General features: G+C 44.3%; 2 long non-coding RNA genes across 2 annotated transcripts; both read right to left on the bottom strand.

Annotated features, from left to right (window-relative positions):
• Positions 1 to 2,762: 2,762 nt before the first annotated feature.
• Positions 2,763 to 6,163, bottom strand: LOC142069787 (uncharacterized). Its single transcript, XR_012665750.1, has 3 exons — positions 5,978 to 6,163; positions 4,454 to 4,591; positions 2,763 to 2,939 (listed from the first exon to the last, which is right to left on the bottom strand). It is a non-coding gene; the product is annotated as an uncharacterized LOC142069787 (long non-coding RNA).
• A 1,867-nt stretch (positions 6,164 to 8,030) lies between these two features.
• On the bottom strand, positions 8,031 to 9,277 carry LOC142069785 (uncharacterized). Its single transcript, XR_012665748.1, has 3 exons — positions 9,116 to 9,277; positions 8,507 to 8,648; positions 8,031 to 8,148 (listed from the first exon to the last, which is right to left on the bottom strand). It is a non-coding gene; the product is annotated as an uncharacterized LOC142069785 (long non-coding RNA).
• Positions 9,278 to 15,947: the final 6,670 nt, after the last annotated feature.

Here is a 15,947-nt window from a genome sequence, read left to right as displayed (position 1 = left end):
ATGTATCTTACTGGCTGGAAACAGGGTGCACAGGAATGTAGTAATGGACAATCCCGGGGTGGAGGGAAGGTTTGGATTCACTCTGAGCTTTGGGTCTTGGTGAGGGAGAGCTAATATTTTATCCAGACTTGTTGTCCCATTCATAATAAATTATAAAGGAAATTGATTGGGCCACCAAACACCAGATGCTTTTACTGACAGCATTTACTAGAATACAGAGATGCACCTATCCAAAGGAGCATCAGCCTTAAGTTTACATTCCTCACCAGTGGCTGCTATGTGTCACAGCCTTATGATACTCTATTTTATGTATGCCCACCCACTAATATCTGACAGCAGCTGTGTGTGTCCTAGAGGATGAAACACTTATAATTTTTATTAGAGCCATACACTGTCCTTCATAATCATCCATGCAGTTTCACAGACTCTTAGACTCAAAGGCCAGAGGGGGGCCATTGCAATCATTGAATCTGCCCTCCTGCATAACACAGGCCAGAGAACTTGCTAAAATAATTCCTAGAGCAGAGCTTTGAGGAAAAACATCCTATCTTGATTTTAAAATGGTCAGATGGAGAATCTACCACAACCCTGGGTAAATGGCTCCAATGGTTAATTATTCTCACTGTTAAAGATGTATGCTTTTTTCAGTCTGAATTTGTCTAGCTTCAGCTTCCAGCTATTAGAAACCATGGTGGTCAATGGGAATGCCACACATTGAACGATGGGGTTAATACCCTCACCCAGTCTAAACAACAAAGGGTATCGACCTGACAAGGACTAGCATGAATTGGGTGGAGGGTCTCTAGGTCATGGCATCATGCACTTAGGATTCAGCAAGCCAAACTTTAAGCAGGTGACGAGCCAATGGGATCAGTTTCCCGCTGTAGGTTCCTCACTGCAGGTCCCCTGACGATCACATGGCCTGGTTTATAGCAACGGGAGAGCAAGCACACTGCAGCCTTATAAAACTGAGCAATGTTCTTCTGCAGAATGGGAAACTCACCCAGGTGGGCAGTCCAAACACTGCTTCAGGCTCTTCAACCCACTCACATTACTGTAGGTCCCTGGAGGACAGGGTGTAGGTAACAGGGAGCCAGGTGGGCAGTATGCTCCAGCAAGGCAGATATCACCTGTCACACCATCTGTGGGCAACTGAAATTGGAAAACAGATAATTTAACAATTACTAGAGAAAGGAGTAACTGTATCAAATGAGACGAGTATGTTAAAGGGGTGCACTGATTTAGTCCTAAGTCTGTACAGACCCTTACAACAATGGAAGTTGTTTCCTTTTCTTTTTTTAATTCCCACGATATTATTTTTTGTTTGCATGTAAACACTCCCTTACCATGTTTACAACCTAAATATTGCAGCACTGTGCTAATGCATGAGAGCTAGAAAGAGAAACTGACTATAAAGAAAGGTGATAATGATGAGTCTCTCTCTGATGTCCAAGCTGAGAGCAATGCAGGAATGGACAGAGACCATTACTGGTGAAAAGGAAAGTAGATCTGAAAATCTTTTCACTTTCAATGATAGATGGGCCCAGATTGGCACATGGGAGTCCAAAGCTCTGAACACTGGAGAAGTTCAGATCTGGGTCTAAATCTGGGGCCTAATTTTGCCTCTTGGGCTTCTCCATTGAATCAGAACCCAGAATTCAAACTTCTCAAAGTTTGTGGCTGTTTGGATCCTTGTTCTAATCTAGATCCTACCTCTCCAGCTCAAGACCATATCTAGTTTGAATAATAGATAGCATTCATCAATAACAGAGAGAAGAAAATGCACTGTATTCATGGATTTTTAAAAATTGAATAGTGTTGCATGGGATGGTAACTTGAATGAAACTATGCCAGTTTACACCAGCTGAAGATATGGACAGCTCCCGATATTTAGCCTGACTGACTCCCTGTCCTTTCAGTTACAAGTGCTGAGACTGGGATCACAAGATCATAGGACTTGATCTTACACCCTTCTAAGTCACAGGCAAATTTCCCATTGGCATCACTGGCAGCAGAGCCAGCCATGGGCACACAGTGGGGAGCGAGGGCTGCCGAGCTAAGGCTCCTGGGGTACGTCTCAACTGCATCTGGGAGCAAGCCTCCAAGGCCAGGTAGACAGACTCGCTTTAGCAGGGTTGCACTGGCGTGCTAAAAAATAGCTGTGTGGATATTGCAGCACTGGCAGCATGGGTTCACCTGAGCTTGGACCTGGGGGTAGGACAGGCTTCAGCTTGGGTATCTGGGCCCAGCCCTGACCAGCGCCACAACATCCACACAGCTATTTCTAGGGAGCTAGCTTGAGCCCGCTAATGCAAGTCTGTCTGTGCGGGCTGGGGAGCTTGCTTCCCGCTGCAGTGTAGACTTACCCCTGGAGTCGTTCCCTCGTGGGCCAATGATGGAGAATATGGCAGAGGAGCCTGGCTTTGAGGAAGAGGAACTTAACACACAACTTACTGGTGTCACTGCTCTGCCCCGGCAATGGAACCCAGCCTCACAGAGGCCACTGGGGCCTGTCTGTCCTTGACCAGCACAGTAAAACCCACCTCCACATGGGCTGCAGTCCAGGGGCGCAGCCAGCTCCTTTCTGTTACCGTATGTGCCCTCTGGGCAGGGCTCAGGACGGGAGCTGCCTCTGGCACAGTAAGAACCCTGCAAAACAAAGCCAGGTTCTCACAGGGCTAAAAGCTCTTACAATAAACCTGGACTTGGCCCATCTGCCTCCCCTTTTATTACAAAACCACCACAGAACAACTTACAGCTGGGCAAGTTTTGGGCTGCGTCATGGCAGGAGAGTCACAATAGTACCCAGCAGGACATGGTTCGCAAGCGTTTCCTCGTTCCACAGCAGAACTATCCCAGTAGAAGCCAGGAAGACAGGGAAAAGAGAAGGGGAATCCAGTCCCTGGGGGGCATGTGTATCCTGGGGGGCAGTCTCCAGTCTGGGAAACAAAAGACAAAAGGGATGGTCAGTCCTGGGATTATCCTTGTTGTTTCAAGATGGGATGGGTGAGTCAGTTCAGCTACAATAAGAAGTGGCTTGAGCTTTGGCCAGAGTTGAAAACTTTAATTATTATTGGAGTTGAGCAGAAAAGGCAAAAGAAAAAGAAAATCCGATAACATTTTTTAAATTAAAATTTCCCTGTGTTTGTTTGTTTTAGGGGATCGGTCAAAATGTTGATGAAAAAAGTCAACAAAATCTGAAATTTTGAAAAATGTCCAAAAAGTTTGTTTATTTATTCTTAAAAAGAAAAGGAGTACTTGTGGCACCTTAGAGACTAACCAATTTATTTGAGCATAGCTGTAGCTCACGAAAGCTTATGCTCAAATAAATTGGTTAGTCTCTAAGGTGCCACAAGTACTCCTTTTCTTTTTGCGAATACAGACTAACACGGCTGTTACTCTGAAACCTGTCTTTATTTATTCTTGTTCATTTTGTTGAGCGCTGACAATGTGCTCGGTGTTATAAAAAGCCCAGTTAGAAAAGACAGTCCATATCTCACAATATAAGCTGCTAAAGGAAGAAGCATGGGAGCTGGAAGAGAGCAGAAAGAGGTGTGGGAGATCAGTGATGGATGGGATGGGAGAAAAAAGGAGTGTGGTTGAGGTACAAAGAGGGGATGGCTTGATGGATGGAAAGAGGGAGTCTGTTGCTTGAGCAAAAGGCAGGGTGAATGAAGGTGCACAGACAAGAGAACCTAATTGTGGAACATCAGCCTCATTTTGTCTCCTGATCTGAGCCCACTGCAGGTCAAAGGACCCTCCCACTCAGTCCTGCTAGAGTGTGGAATGACTGGGCCCTTGGGATGCCTACAGAGTTCTGGGGGCTGAGACTCTTCCCTCAGGGAACACCTACACTGTAGCAGGGAGCATGCTTCCCAGCGCAGGTAGACAGACATACTAGCCCGCAGGGAGGTAGCATGGGCAGCGGCTCAGGCTAGCTGCCTGAGTATGAATCCAGGGGGCTGGGTGGGTTTGTACTCAGGTGACTAGCCCAAGCTACTGCCCGTGCTACTCCAGGCTACCCAGCAATTTTTAATGAACTAGCTCAAGCAGGTGGGAAGCATGCTCCAAGCTACAATATAAACTTACCCGCACTGAGGAGGGAAGGGTAACATGGCATTGACAAACTTCTCCCTCTCCGCTAAAAGTTTGGCTCCCTCCATGCTGCTGAACCTCCAATCTAATTATTTTTAACACACATTTCTTCTTTACATCTCTTATTGATGTGAGAGTCCCAGGTCTTTGGAGATGGGACTACCACAATGACAGCTCCCAAAACCCATAAGAGCCAGAGAGGCACCAGCTACTAGCACTTGGGGTGTCTTTCATGGGCTGTCTTTCATCAGAGCATCATAAGGCAGGAGCACTGGATAGACAAGCAACATGCTAACTATTCCTGAGAAGGCTCCATCACCAGAGTCACTGTAGGGCTCTTAGGTCTGAGGGCACTCACCGGATGGGGAATTCCGCGGGGTTCTCTCCATTCCCTGTAGCAATACTTCCCTGCAGGACATAGCAAGCATTCATCAGCTCTGCCCAGGCCCTTCTGCTCACTGTAGGTTCCATTAGGGCAAGGTCTAGAATGAGAGTCCTGGAAATGAAACACAGACTGCTCTTTAACATAGTGTTATCACTACTGCATCCCACAATGCAAAACCTCCTACTGCAGAACACACAAAAGAATTCCTCTCAGTATCTGGAAACAAGCATATGGGAAAGGATATTGGGAGCCAGATGTGGAGGCAGTAAAGATGATATTGGGGAGAGCAGAGGGAGGCATCAACATTTAGCAGCCATACACCTACACTCAACTTTGTGATGATCTCTCAAGGTGCCTCAGTCTATCATGGGTGCAGCTACACACTGTACCCAACCAACTACAGGGTTAGATGCTTCACCATGGGGATTGGTGCTCACATATACAATCCAGTGGTTCAGGAAGGCATTTTCCTGCCAGTCCCCACAATTCCTAACAGACACGGTTAGGGCCCTTGGGAATCCTTTTGTCTTCTTCTGGAGCTGCGATTCTCCAATCTTTCCATTCTGCAGATTGTTTCGTAACAGAGGTGTTTGCTTGGTCTACATATTTCAAGAGTACTAATTCCATTCCTGCCTTTCTGGCTAACAGACAGTATGCTGAAAGGCAACTGCATAGACCTTACTCTAGATTCTAGAATTCTTATCCAGACTCATGCGCCTTGTAGCAGGAACTGTCTTTTTGTTCTGTGTTTCTACAGCATCTTGCACTGAAGGCTTTGGTCAATGATTAAGGATCTTAGACGTAAACACAATATGAATAAGGAAATAAATAAATAAAAGTGGGTCTAGGTTAGTGAATCCTATTATTCCAGGTATTAAATCTCTTCATCTCTTTATTACTTAATTATTATTATTAAATTAAAAGTATCTAGTGGCAGCAGCACCTACAATGTGATGGGTTCTCTACAGACATTTAGAAAAGAACAGTGCCTACCCTGAGTAGCTCCCAGGCTAAGGACAGATGGACAAGTAGACAGAGGAAGTTAAAAGGAAGGGAAACAACATATTTTTATTTTATAAAACATACATCTTAATTCAGTTCTCTGAAGGCAGCATGGTAGAAATGACTTAAATGTGGACGGAATACAAATAACAGTAAGGAGGAAATGTGTATTAATTACATGCAGATAATATAAAAACCTTAATAAAAACTGAATGCAATTTCCAACAAGAGAAACCAAAATCCTAAAAACATCCTTTAAAATACATCTGGGAAGGTAAGAAAGAAGTCAGAGAGAAAGGTAAAGAAGCCCAACATTATGACAAACACCGAGCTCTCTAAACACCAGGAAATCATGGAAACCAGAGTAAAAAGATCAAACAACCTAGAGCTGGTAAGGACTCTGGCAGCAAGACTGACTCCACTTTAGCTTCCCAAAAAGCAAAGCCCAGAAGATGAGAGAATGGTGAATAACAATAACCAAATAGATCCCCTTACAATGTCACCCCGGGGACAGTAGTATCCTCTCGGGCAGGCATTTCCACTGGCATCTGGAGCGACTGCCTGTCCTTCAGGGCACAGCAGGCCTTCAGGGCAAACCATAACAAGCAGCATGGCCTCCCTGCTGGTGATCTCATCAGCACAGTAATGTCCAGTGAGACAGGACAAGCAGGAGGCAGAGCCTGGGTCCTACGGGATAGTGGACACATGATACAGTTTACATTTTCACAGCACAAAAGGACCTCAAGGCATTTTGAAAGCTATGTTCAGGCACAGAATATTTTGCAAAGAAATGCAGCTAACTCTGGGGTGGAGACTGCACATAGGTAAACAAATTGCCCAAAAGACACTGTAGCTGGGTGGAAACACTCAAGACCCAGGACATTATGACAAACCCCTATTCTTACACAAAGTATCATGGCATCTTTAATACCTGCAAAGAAAATAGAGGAACCCTGGTTTTAAGGTCTCACAAAACATACCTCTATAGACCACAAACAACATATAATTCAGTTTATTTACCCTGGAAGCACGAAAGACAGTCTCTCAACTGGGTAGCTCCCCCTGCCACTGCCCATGGCTTATCTGTGGATAAAGGACTTTGTTCCCCAACCCTGTCAATCCAACATCTTTTATCAGTACAATAGGAAAAGAGAGGTTTCAGAGTAACAGCCGTGTTAGTCTGTATTCGCAAAAAGAAAAGGAGGACTTGTGGCACCTTAGAGACTAACCAATTTATTTGAGCATGAGCTTTCGTGAGCTACAGCTCACTTCATGATGAAGTGAGCTGTTGGTTAGTCTCTAAGGTGCCACAAGTACTCCTTTTCTTTTTTAGGAAAAGAGAGGAACACTGAAATCCCCTGTTCCCCCCAGCCTCTCCATGTCACAATGGATTGGAAAGCACCACAGAGAGATAATCTGGGTCTATCTGTCATACATAAATCCCCATTCATCATTTCTCTCCCCTCTGATCTTAATGAATAGTTCCAGCAATAATTATCAAATCTCTGCAGCAATAGAAAGTTGGCCTGGGTGGAGATAGCAGGGCGATTTGATAGCGATGACACGCCGGTTTCCCATCAATATGGAAATTTGGTAATTATCACTAGAATTATTCATTACAGCTTAGTGACAGACAAATAAGGAATAGACCCAGCTTTGTTTGTCAGAACAGCTATCTCACCCATTGTCCCCTTCTGTGGATCTGACCCATTGTTTTACCTTCCACAGTCAAATGAACATTTGATTCCATTGCAATCCCCCCCGGAGCTGGGGCTGAACAGAGGAGCCTCCTCCCCATCATTCCTCTGCAATAATTAGCTGACACTGAAGGGGAAAAAACCCTTCCAAATTACAAACATCTATAAAACTGTGAGCAGCCAGCTGGGGGAAACAAATGAAACCAGAACCTATTCACACAATCGCTATTTCCATGGTAATTGGATTGTGGTTACAGCTGTTCCTTTAACTTGCATTCCTAATCATAGAAATTAGGGTTTGGATGGGGCTGTGCAGAGACTCAGAACCCCGAACCGGCAGGATCATTCTCTATATTATACTCTCCAGGCCTTTCTTTGAGCCAGTTTTAAAAAACAACAACAACGGTGACAATGCTTCTCCATTGCTTTCCATAAGAGACAACCCCACAGTCAAATAGACTCTACTGTGAGGTCTTGTCTGTATTTAACTTAACATTCCCCACCATTTCACCCCTACCAGTGCAGCTCCACCTTGACAGCAATGGTGAGAGCACTAGTGCAGACAGGCCACAGGCATCTTTACCACTGTATCATCTACACTGGCTCTCAGTATGCTTAGGTGACAGAACAGTAGTAATGCCAGTGCCTTGTTTCCACTAGGACTCCCACTCTTGCTGCCTCCACTGTCAATGCCAGGGTGAAAAAGCTATGAAAAAGCTCATTGCAGACCCAGCCTTGGAACCCAAAGGGAAGGGACCATTTTGGTCCATGGTTTGAGCTTCCTTCCCTGCCACCTTTCAATTCTTGTGCTGCACAGCAACCAGAATGAAACAATTGCCACTTACTGAAAAGCTGCCAGCACCACATGCTTGGGGAGCCACAGTGCCAGGCTCAGGGCAGTGGTATCCTCCGGGGCAGGGGATGCAGTCTCCAGCCACCTTTGCTCCTTGCTCCTTGCGATAAGTTCCTCTGAATAAGGATAGAGGGGAGGAGGCAGAGTCACGTATGGCAGCAAATTTGGTGCAACCTGGGTGTTGCTCTTTCCTTGGATATAATACAGGGAAGACACCACAGGAGGAAACTCACCATATCCAGAGCGGTAGGAAACGTCCCACCCGTGATGGAACTCAACAAACCTTGACCTTCAGAAACATGCAGGTTAAGATGGAGCACTTCACTTGCACACACTTATGATGTACACACATATTGCATACACTGGGATAGGGAAGATTTCTGAGGTCCAACCTGGGTAACACTTTAGGCCCTGCTCAAATGGGTCAGTGCATTGGTCTCAAGGTCTCTTTTTCACAACACACAATCTACTTACGCTGGGCAAAGAGTTGGCTTGGAGGTCCCATCTGTGCAGTACGATCCCACAGGGCAGGCAGTGCAGTCTTCCATTCGGCCATTTCCCAGTCTGGTACTGTAGGTTCCCGCAGGACAGGGGAACTGGGTGCTTGTCCATGTACCTTTCCCAAAGATGAGGAGGTGATGGAGATCCTAACACTAATCCTCTCTCTAAGTGAGAGAGAATGGAAAGGTGCTTCCACACCTAGATCTAACTAATACTTTGGTGAACAAGTTCACCAGCAGGTGTAATCACTGACATGGCAGATATTGCAGACACTTTGCAAGCAGTTTTGAATTTGGAATCATGAGTATTTGCACCAGAAGCTTGATTCTAAATTTTATGCTGATGCAATCAAGGGATGGAAAATACCATGTGATCTACGTGCCAGTCCAAACAGCTTGAGTTTCAAATATCAAATACTCAGAGAGCACAGTTTGCTATCAACCCGCAGGCTGAAATATATTGGTGCAAAACACTGGCTGAGTAAACAATGAACAAATGTGTGAAAACCGTGCTCTGTGTGCTGATAGTTACTAAACACAAAAATGAGCTAAATTCCCCCTACTCTGCTTAGTATCTACTTACCATCTGGGCAGTAATGTCCAGGGTTGCATCTCCCTGACGGCACACGAGCTCCTGCCACACAAAACCAGCCTTCAGGACAGGGCAAACACTCCTCCTCTGATGCCAGGCTTGTCCTATTGCTCCAGGTGCCTGGGGCACACTTGTATTGTGCTGGATGTTTTGTGCCTGGGGGGCAGTAGTGACCAGCTGGACATGGGACAGGGGGCTTCTGCTTCCCCCCTGTTCCTGCAAACACAAGGATGGACATTAGGAAAGGCAGTGTGACATAGTGGATGAAGCGCTGGACTGGAACTCAAGAGACCTTGGTTTTGTTTCTGGCTCTTTCACTGGCCTGCTGAATGACTTTGGGCAAGTCACTCCATCTTTACTTGCCTTAGTTGCCCCTCTGTAAAATGGGGATAATGTTATTGACCTCCTTTATAAAGTGCTTTGCAATCTATGGACGAAAAGTGCTATGTAAAAGCTAGGGATTATAATTCTTATACTGATCAGAGAGTGAGTCACTTTGCAGGCAACACTCTGAAGAGTCTTCCAGGGACTGATTCCAAGGAGAGTGGTCAGAGTGACGAGGCAATGAATGAATTACAAGATTTGGGAACCTACGCCTGGTTGCTTGTGGGTCTGTTTATTCATGCTACTGCCTTTTTGTGCTAGAGCAGCACCTGTTTGTTTAAACCAAGGAAAGCCTTAAATTCAAAATAAGATCTAACCTGGCACAGGCACCAACTTAGTTACACTCTATGAAATCTGCCCAAGGCACTGAGCAGTCTGCGTTGGCAATAACCCCTGGGAAGGTACTCACTGCTACTGGCCATAGTGCAGGGGTACTGGGACTAGACTGGAACCTACCAGTGCGCTCCATTTGCCCAAGGCTCTGGGCTATCTCAGAAGGGGCAAAAAGAAGCTACTCAAGTCCCTTTACCCATGGCACGAGGCTACCCTCAGAGGGCATGTCTACACTGTAATGTAAACCCAAGTCTGTGGGAGCCTGGCTTTTGGACTCAGTGTTTCAAAGCCTGCACTTGAGCATCCACACTGCATTGTAACCTAGGTTTACCATTGCTGGACCTCGGTCTCACAGCCATGCTAATATGTCCATACTGCACTCTACACACCTTCTGATTCAGGTCTGTGGCTTGAGCTACATCCACACTGCAGAATGACAGGGTTGGACCCAAGTCACAGCAGGGCTTGGGCTCTGACACACCCTCTTAGCAGGGTCCTAGGACCTGGGGTCTGAGTACTTGCTGACTTGAGTCAGACTGATTTGTGTGTGGACAGAAGCGTGGCTTGGGTTCAAACCTGAGCCAGAGAGTGGGCTTAGTGTGCTGGGTAGACAGACCCATAGGGCCTGGAAAAGCCCCCTTCCAATGACCCATAGCACTGGGTCATTCCCATAGAGACACAAGGGTCCAAGGAATAACACACCTCTCGTACAGACGAATCTGGCAGGACACGTTTCACACTGAGACTTATCAAAAAGGTGGAGATGGTTGCTGAATGTGCCTGGAGGGCACGCGTTGCCCGGAGCATGAGGCCTGGAAGACCCCATCGGACACACATAACTAGAAAAACACAAGAAAGCTGGCTGTGTCAAGGGTTCAGATATTACAGAGCCCTTCCTGCCCCTCCCCAAACACTGGGGCCACTTGTCACATGGAGGGCGCTGTGGAAGAATTCTGCAGCTAAGCAGAAATTGCGCCACTTGATGTTGCAGATGAGTTAGGTTGCTTGATAAGGGCTTGCAGCCTCTGCTGAGGTGGCAGGTAGGTTGAGCGACTGGTTTGGAGACAGGAAACTTGCCTAGGAAGTTGCAGGAAAGCCATAAAGGTGGGAGCAGGGTCAGGACACTTCTCTACCATGTGGGAGGAGAGTTGGGCAGCATATCTGTGAATAGCTGAAAGTGGAACTATGGGGGAGGGTGTGTAGCAGGAAGGAGAAGACCATCTTTTTATTCTGTTTGTACAGCTCCTAGCACAATGGAGTCCTGGTGTATAACTGGAGCTCCTAGGCAATACAAAAAAATTAATAGAATTTACAATGTAAGGGCTTATCAGACTTTCTCATTCCAACTGAAGGAGCTTTTATTATGCCGCTATAGTTCCTTTACATCTTGACAATGCCTCTATCTTCACATATCTCTTGTGAAGCCGATACTCTGGAGCCTTCCCACAATGGAGGTCAGCACAACTGGTCTAAATATTTTATTGGAATTTGTTTCCCCTCAAAAAAAGTTTTGTCAAAATTGAAATGTTTTGTGAAAACCGTTCAATTTCTACTAATTTTTAAATTTTTTAATGAAAAGACTAAAAATTGAAATAAAACATTTGGTCTGATATTTTGGCAAAATATCAACGTTTACAGTGAAATACATTGAATGAAATAGTTTGTTCTACATTTTCAATAAATAAAGTTCAACTAGATCTAGATGTTAGGAATCGGGATGCTATGCATTATGAATATGCTCACTGAGACCCAATGAGTTTGTATTATTATTTATACTATATATTATATATGTATATATATTATAGGTAACACCTAGGAGACCTGATCACAGAGCAAGACATCATTGTGCTAGGTGCTGTACAAATGCAGAAGAAAAGATAGCCCCTTCCTTAAAGACCTTATGGTCCTATTAAAGCTCTGATTTCCTGCGAGGCTGATATTACCTGAGTGACAGGTGGAAAGGTGACAACTCACTTCCCCCACACCCTCACGCGTTAACAAAACAAAAGAGGCAGAACCAAAGAGCACAGTCACAGAAACGAATAACTGATACTTACCCAGCCATGCACTCCGAGTCTGGCTGGGTCAAGCCAGCCTGGGTACAAACTCTACCTGCTGGGCAGGCTCTGCAGTCTGTGGCATCATCCTGCCCCCGGAGAGGATTATATGTACCCGCCCGGCATGGGCGTGGGTAACGGGCACCAGCAGGGCAGAAATACCCAGTGGGGCACTTGAGACACTGTCTGATTCCTAGGGAGAGAGAGAACACTTAAGGCCTCTAGAGACCTTGAAATTGCAAAAAGGGTTGTAGTGTACAAAATGTGGCTCCCTTTCTTTTACCATGATGAGTCCTACTGCAAGGAAATATGATGGAGATGTGCTCCTAGACAGGGTGATAAAAACACTGCAGCACCAGAGGGTGGCGCTGTTGGACTAGCTGAATGTTTCCTTATAGTTGAGTCACTTTTGGAAGCAATAAAACCATCTGGATTGTGTTTTGAGCTGATAATATGAGGAATAGATACATTAAAAACAAATAAATACATCAGCCTGCAAACACATATTGAAGCAGGTTTGTCAGGGTCCCCTTATTAATGTATTTAATACCCCAATATCTGGACTCTGGTCTTGAACGAGCCTGGTCTGTATAACAGTTGAGCTGTTTCCATGTTTGTATTCTGAATACGGAGTGATGAACGGGTTTCATAGACTGGAGACATACTCAGCCCAAACATGTAGATACCTGCTTGAATGACAAACATTGCAAACGTGACAGTCTCTGAAACCCTGTGTGTTAAACAAAGGAAGGGGACTTAAGGGGATGCTGTTGAGATAAAAGAAAAACACATAATTAAAAAATCATTCCTTTCCAGTGTTGCTGCTCCTGTCCCAGGTTTAAAGAGTGCATGCCTCTCCAAGGATCCCAAAGTGCTTTACATCCTTAAACGAAACACAAATTTAGTAGCCTCTTCTGGTTTGGAACATAGAAGCTGTTTAAACAGCAGACAGCATGTATACTAATTTAGGAAAGGAAAGGAAGAAAACCTTATTGAAGTGAAATGGCAGCAGGAATTTGAGGCAGGAAAAATGAAATTACTTGAACTGGGATTTGTGTAGGATACGAGGATTAACATGAGAATTTCTAAAGACTAGAGGTGCTCAAAAATTTTAATCTACTCTCCTCTCTCCTTCCCCTGCCAATGAAAAATGGCTTCTCAACCAAAATAAATATGTCCATTTTGATCAAAATTATCTGATTCAATAACAAACAACCTACCACTATCACCACAACCACAACAACAAAATCTGAACATTTTTTTGGTACAAATATGCATGTTATGGTATTTTTTGGCTTGGTTATTCATAAAAAATATTGAATTTTCATTTCCAAAACCCAGAACTTTCTACAGGAAAATTTTACCAAAAAAGTTTTTCTAAACCAAAAATTTTTCAGTTTTAGTTTTTTATTTAAAAAACAAAAACTGTTGACCAGTTTTATTGAATAAATGACCGTGAATTGCCAGGATCTAAGCTTTAAACTCTGCTACACAGCAGTTTTAACATTTTGTAATCATGACTGATGCCATGTGAGTTGGGACAGGGAATAAAGATCAATCTCTTACCAGAACTCCTGGGTGTCACCCTGACTTAGAGTAAAGTGTCTCTTACCTTCTGACTCCTCCATACTGCTACTTGTGTTATTTGAGGATCTCCCATCCAAACACTAACCACCTACCTCTGCTTAGCAGAGCTGACGATCATCACAGAAGGTAGCATAGCTGCAGGCTAACAGTTTAGATTATTAAACTGAAGGAGTTTTTAAAATCTAATTTATTTTGCACCATCTATGATGTTTGTTTAGATGGCGCTGGCCTTGTCTGTCTATTGAATTTTGTTGTCTGGCTGAGATTTGAGACTTCTTCCTAGCTGTGCTGTGAAAATTCACTTCTGATTTTAATTTCAGAAGCGGGAGGGAAGCAATGATTTCCTAGTCTTAGCCGGTGAGCAAAGAATCATTTAATAGTTAGGATGCTTTAGCAGCCGAATTGTCCACTTACAAGACATGATCAGATAAAAGAAAATATGCCTTAGTTTTAGGAATGTATTACCTTGTTAATAAATGTGCATCTGAGAGGCAGTGGTGCCTAGTGGTCACAGCAGGGGATTGGGAATCAGGACTCCTGGGTTCTGTTTCCAGTTATGACTTCATTAGTGTGAGACCTTGGACAAATTATTTAGGGCCGGATAAGAAGTCAACGGAAACACTCCCACTAACTTCAGTGGACTTTGGTTTATTCCCTTAATCTTTCTGTGACTCGCTTTCCCTATTTGAAAAAGAGTGTTAACCTAATTGTTACAGGGCACTGTTAGAGTTTGCGAAGTGCTTTGTCAGATCTGGGCGGTGTGAAGACATAATGTATCATGATTGTAGCAGAATGTCGGTAATCCACACCCATTATAATTCACACTGAAATGCAACAGACCTTACCTGTGCCTTGGCAAAGATTTAGTAGCAGAGGAGACTTTACTGAAGCTGCCTATTAGTTAAATATGATTATTTTCACCCAAATATATTACATTCCACTCACTAATACACAATGAAAAATAAATAATTAAAAACAAATGACAATTATCAAAATAAATGAACCAAGTACAGTTTGGGACGCATCATTCTGGGATTTTTTTCCTCTTTTTTTAATTGAGTTTGCCCAATTACTTGCTAATTTGCAAAATTCAGTCATTCTCTATGGGTTTCCTGACTTCACAACGATCTACTGTAGGAAAAACAAAACAAAATAACAATAATGCAGAAGGCAAATGGAAAAAATAATCCGCAATTTTGTAGCAGCTGATTTCAAAAGGCTGGTTTTCTTGGGATTTTCCATATTTTCTTTTACACACACAAAAACCATGCCCCAAAGACTTATTATTAATTCTAATTATTTGTACTGCAGTTGTGCCTAGGAGCCTCAGCCATGAGCCAAGACCTCATTGTTCTAGGTGCTGTACAAACACAGAACAAAAAGAGGGTCCCCGCCCAAAGAGCTTACCACTTAAGTACATTACTCCCCTGCTGTTCTTCTCATTAAAGGTTTGAAAATGAAGCTGGGTTAGAGCATGGCCTGGAGGAGATTGTTAACTAACATGATGTTAAGCACAACATTGCTGTCACAGCAGGCAGTGTCAACTCTTGATTCACCCTATAGTTCACTGGCTGACATGAAGTTAGACAGAACGGTGCCTGTCTGAACTGACTGCTATGCCATCTGACTCTGCCACTGGCCTGCTGGGTGACCGTGAGCAAGTTCACTGCTCTGTGCCTCAGTTTCCCCATCTGCAAAATGCGGATCATAATATTTATCCTCCTTTGCATGGTGCTTTGATATCTACAGGACCAATCCCCAACTAAATCATCCCAGCCAGGGCTTTGTCAAGCCTGACCTTAAAAACTTCAAAGGAAGGAGATGTTTCAGAGGAACAGCCGTGTTAGTCTGTATTCGCAAAAAGAAAAGGAGTACTTGTGGCACCTTAGAGACTAACCAATTTATTTGAGCATGAGCTTTCGTGAGCTACAGCTCACTTCATCAGATGTATACCGTGGAAACTGCAGCAGACTTTATATACACACAGAGAATATGAAACAATACCTCCTCCCACCCCACTGTCCTGCTGGTAATAGCTTATCTAAAGTGATCAACAGGTGGGCCATTTCCAGCACAAATCCAGGTTTTCTCACCCTCCACCCCCCCACACAAATTCACTCTCCTGCTGGTGATAGCCCATCCAAAGGAAGGAGATTCCACCACCTCCCTAGGTAACGCATTCCAGTGCTTTACCACCCTCCTAGTGAAAAAGTTTTTCCTAATATCCAACCTAAACCTCCCCCACTGCAACTTAAGACCATTACTCCTCGTTCTGTCATCTGCTACCACTGAGAACAGTCTAGATCCATCCTCTCTGGAACACCCTTTCAGCTAGTTGAAAGCAGCTATCAAATCCCCCCTCATTCTTCTCTTCCGCAGACTAAACAATCCCAGTTCCCTCAGCCTCTCCTCATAAGTCATGTGCTCCAGTCCCCTAATCATTTTTAGTCAGAGCACAGAAC

The sequence above is a fragment of the Caretta caretta genome, chromosome 22 (assembly GCF_965140235.1).
Source record: "Caretta caretta isolate rCarCar2 chromosome 22, rCarCar1.hap1, whole genome shotgun sequence".
NCBI lineage: Eukaryota > Metazoa > Chordata > Testudines > Cheloniidae > Caretta > Caretta caretta.
This window is presented reverse-complemented; position numbering and strand designations above follow the sequence as displayed.